The sequence below is a fragment of the Monodelphis domestica genome, chromosome 8 (genome assembly GCF_027887165.1).
Source record: "Monodelphis domestica isolate mMonDom1 chromosome 8, mMonDom1.pri, whole genome shotgun sequence".
NCBI lineage: Eukaryota > Metazoa > Chordata > Mammalia > Didelphimorphia > Didelphidae > Monodelphis > Monodelphis domestica.
The window spans coordinates 136,836,783-136,841,834 of record NC_077234.1 but is presented as its reverse complement, the minus strand read 5'-3'; the positions used below and the strand labels follow the sequence as shown (position 1 = coordinate 136,841,834).

General features: G+C 36.9%; 1 pseudogene; it reads left to right on the top strand.

Moving 5' to 3' along the window:
• Window positions 1-235: 235 nt before the first annotated feature.
• On the top strand, window positions 236-1,713 carry LOC100616842 (isocitrate dehydrogenase [NAD] subunit alpha, mitochondrial-like; annotated as a pseudogene).
• The last annotated feature ends 3,339 nt before the right edge of the window (window positions 1,714-5,052 follow it).

Here is a 5,052-nt window from a genome sequence, read left to right as displayed (position 1 = left end):
AGGCTATGTTCCATGGTTGTTAGTCACACACAAGGTATGCCTTAGGAAAAATTTGTGCATGAACAATTGTAGAGCAGAGACCTGTAATAATCATCAGATGGACCATATGGAGCAAGAAGACATACAGATGAAGGTACTTAACTGAATGCATTTTTCCCTTTCTATTCTCTAGAGTATTGATTTGGAAGTACTCAGGATGCACGATGGATCTCTGAGATTACCAAAGCCTAAAAACACAGAAAAAACTTGCAGTTAAAGCCAATAACTGGGATTTAACCCAAAGGAGAATAGGTAAAAGAATGAGAACTCCAGAATGATTCTAATGTTACTTGTGTCTTATATTGAAAATTAATTGAAGGGGAAGCAAAGACCTGAAATGGGTCTTCTAGGGCTTACCCCAAACACAGAGAGCAGCTATGATGCTGGAGCCAGGTCAGTGGGGATTCATGGTTTTGACACACAGTCACAGCTGCTGCTGCCACCAGGACCTGAGAACACGATGGTCTATCCTGCATGGATGCCACAGGTATCTTGGCTGCCAGGGCTCTTCAGAAACTCAAAACTGGTGACCCAAGGTTTTACTAGTGGCGCAAACACAGTGACCTCCATCCCAGGAGATGGTATTGGACCAGAAATATCAGCTTCTGTTATGAAAAGTTTGGATTCCACCAAAGCAGCCTTTCATTTGGAAGAGGAATACCACTGCAATTAAAGGACCTTGCAGGAAGTAGATGTTTTCTCTCAAAGCCAAAGAATAAATGGACAAAAACAAGATGGCACTGAAAAAGTCCCTAAAAGAAGTCACTAGCAGTTGGACATCCTTCTATGAATCTCCTTCTTAAAACTTTTGATCTTTACCCAAATGTGTGTTCATGTGTCTCCATTGAAGTCTATAACATGTCTTAGATGGATGTAAATATTGAGACTATTTGGGAGAACGCTGAAGCCAAATACTGACACTGAACTCGTCATTGTTGATGAAAAGTATTAAACTCTTCACTGGAGGAGCAAGCAACTGTATTAACAATTGTGCCTTTGATTATTGCAGGAACAATCACCAAAAGCACCATGACTGCTGCACACAAGGCAAATATCATGCCAATGTCAGGTGGGCTTTTTCTCCAAAAGTGCTGAAAGGTTGGAGAAAACTTTAAAGACATAAAATTTATTGAGATGTACAATGTGTTTGAATATGGTATAAGATTTGTTCCAGTTTGATTTACTTGTGATGCCAAACTTGTATGGGGACATCTTTTGCGATTTATGTGCTGGCCTTTTGGGGGGTCTTTGTGGCATAGTGAGTGAAAACAATGGCATTGACAGGATCAAAATCTTTGACTACAGACATTGCTGGGCAGGACATGGCCAGTCCCACTGCTCTGCTTCTGTGTGCTGTGATAATGCTGGGGCACATGGGGACACATGACCACTGCATAAAATGGGTAGAAATGGAGAGCTTCTGCTTTGCAGGAATTAAAGATGAAAAGATCTTGAATAAGATTTAGAAGGAAACACCAAGTGCTCAAACTTCACTGAGGAGATCTGCCAAAGAGTAAAAGACCCAGATTAAAGAAAAGCTTCTCCCTCTAATCTCTTTGCAGGAGTCACTACCAATGGACTCAAGGCTATTGTACAAGACTATTATAGACTAATACACACACAACATATATACATATATGTAGTTGCATATTTCTTGAAAGAGCAAACATTATAAATTTGGCCTTTTCTTAATATGGTCTGTGCTGAGGGACCCTTTGGGACTTGTCTCCAATGAACTTTTTTTGTAAATGTTTTCATTTGTTTATTAAATGTTTCTCTCTGGTGTAAATTTTTGGTATACTGTAAGGATGGATTTGTCTTGTCATTCTTCATGGTTAACTCTTTTACCCTTCAAGTAGAACAGTTTTTCCTCAATTAGAAGATTTGATGTACATCTCAAGATACTAAATTAAGAGGAGACAAAACTAACTTTTAAAAGAAAAGCCCTATGTTGCTTATAATATATAAAGTATAATGAAAAAAAGAACATAGGCATAGCACAAGATGATGTTCTTACCAAAATAAGCAGGTATAAGAGGAATTCCTTGGAAGTCACATAAAAGAAGGTACAGCTGATACATTTTAAGTTGTGTAATGAGATAAGAAATAGAGACTTGCTTTTCAAAAGATTTATTGTACGAATGAAGAGATACATTTAAATTAGAGACATAGTTTGGGGTTATTAAAAACTAGATAATCTATGGAGGACAAATAGCATTCCTTTATTTGAGTTACCATTTATTTTTATATATATAGCATAATATAATATATAAAATAATAAAATAATACATGATTATTATAACCACATAATAAAATTTTAAAATCTGCTTATTGAAAAGAAACAAATTCTCACATTAGTTATGTCCAAAACTCTTTCTCACTTTTTTCCCTCCCACCTACACTTCCCCATCCCCAAGAAAACAGGTAAAATGATATCGGTTGTACCAGTATTATCACATAACACATATTTCTCTATTTATCATGTTATAAAACAAGACACATATGGCTTACACTAGAGAAAAGTTCATGGAGGAAATGAAGTGAAGGATAGTTAAGTTTCAATCTGCATCCAGACTCTGTCTGTTCCTTCTAATCCAACATGATATGTATGGATTTATTTTTGTTAAGATGGTTTAATATTTCTTTGCTTATAGTAGCACTTTCAGTGAAGAAAAAGGAATGACAGTTCTCTGAATCAAATGTGTATTGTATGTTTTGAGTGAGTAGAGCTTTCTGCATGTTGTGCTAGATACCTGGAAAGTTCCACCCCTGAACCTATTATAGTTTTGGATGTATTATGTGTCTTGTGTCTGTGACTACTCTCCTACTAATGAAGCAGCTGTCCTGGCTGGAGAAGGTACTGCTCAAGGTCTGGTTGTCATCCAAGAGGAAATGGTCAGCTCTCCAGATTCATTAAGAAGACCAAAATGTTGACTCAATCCTCGCTGCATATTTTATCATCTGTTCATTCCCCTACAGGGAACACCAAGTTGTTGTCTTTCCTAAACAAATTATAACAAAAAACAATCCCCAAAACCACATTGCCTAGCTGCATAAAGATACAGGATGGGCTGTCACCCATTAACTAGCAAAGCCTTCCCTCAGGTCCCTTGTATTATTAAAGATGGCAGTTCATCTTCTTGAGGCACCAAAATTTATTTTTGGTCTTCAGAGACCCCAAATTACCATGTCAGAGCTTAGACTGATTGTCTGTGGGAGTGAGGGTATCTTCAACCCAATATTAAGCTCCCCTATTAGAGGAATCCCCCTCGATGCATTTAGTAGTTTTGCTTTGATCTAGTAGGTTAGTATATTTTGGGGCTTGTCATTGACCAATTACTTTTATTGCTCCACAAACCTATAGGACCAAGATGGTAGATATTTCATTTTATACTGTAGTTATAGTAAATGTGTTTCTTTTAGTCTCATGACCAGGATTTCAGCTTGCTCCAAGTGTACTTCTTTGTATTTTTTTCTGCTGCTTCTACATTTTTTGTTAGATTGTGCTAGCTTTGAGAGTAATAAGGATTTTAAAAACAGGAATATATATATATATATACATATATATGTAACATATATAAAATAACATTAATAAAATAATTTTCAAAATATTTGACCTATAAGCACCATGTAATAGTAGGGATCAGTTTGGGCCAAGAGAAAGAAATTTACCTTCTTGTGTACTTATTAAGGTGTGTAATATTGGGAGTAGGGACAAGACAGGTCAATAAACAGAAAACATTTTCTTACCAAAAGTGGTTGAGACTGTATATTCTGGGTTTTATTACTTGAATCTCTTGTTTTTTAAAGAAAAGAATCTTCACTGTCCTATCTTTCAGTGCTGTTTCCCCATCCTCTGCATAGTTCTTGGATTCCAGAGTACCATCTGCCTCCTGGGTATGTTATTAATGTGCTAGCCATCTGCTTAATGAGGTGATGAGTTCTCTATTACCACAGTGTTCAAGCAGAGACTATTTGGCCACTTCTCTAGGATGTTCAATCACCAGTCAACCAATAAACCTTTATTAGGCACCTACTATCTACTCTGGATCAAAGTCCTAGGGATACAGAAAGATTATCCCGTCACTTGAAGAATTTACAATTTTATGTGGGGGAGTTGTTGTGAAGAGACACAAAGATGATCTTGGAAAGGGAACAGATGCTTCAGTCTTGGAGACTGGGCTAGATGGTCTTTAAGGTCTCTTCCACGTCTACTTGTATGATTCTGTTATTTGGTTCTTCCTCCTCTATTTTGACCCATGAATCAATTTGGTTTACCTGCCTTGCTATGATCAGTAAATGTTCTGTTAAACTCAGATTAAAGGAGATGCTAACATCAAGTTTCTCTAGATCAGTGTCTCACGTGATACCACACAGCTGGGAAGTGTCTGAGGCCAGATTTGAACCTAGGGTCTCCCCTCTCTAGGCCTGGCTCTCAATCCACTGAGCCACCCAGCTGCCCCTAAAATATAATATTTTGTGACTTGACACATAACAATAATGCTCTCTTTGGCTTAAAATAGGTTTAGGGCTTTTTTTGATACCAAAAAAAAAATGCCAGTACCTTCATGATTCCTGTCTCCAACTTTTAGCTCACAAAACCACTCTTCCTCCATTTATAACTACTTCCTCCATTTACCTGTCCACTTTTTCTGTCCTCTTCTCTTTTTTTTGTTTATTTAATTATTTAACTTAGAATATTTTTCAATGGTTACATGATTCATGTTCTTTCCCTCCCCTCCTCCCAATCCCATCCCCTAGTCAATGATCAATTCCACTGGGTTTTACATGTGTTACTAATCAAGATCTATTTCCATATTGTTAATATTTACTTGTCCTTTTCAATATACCACTCAATCTCTATCTTCTTTAGAAAACTGCCCCAGATGATTTATTTTCTTATTCTCATGGACAATTTCAGGATTTTTTTTCTTTTAGGGTCCACTAGAGATGAAAGAGAACTAAGTTAGAAGTCACAGAAACTCACTCCAATCCAGCTCTTATTCACAACTT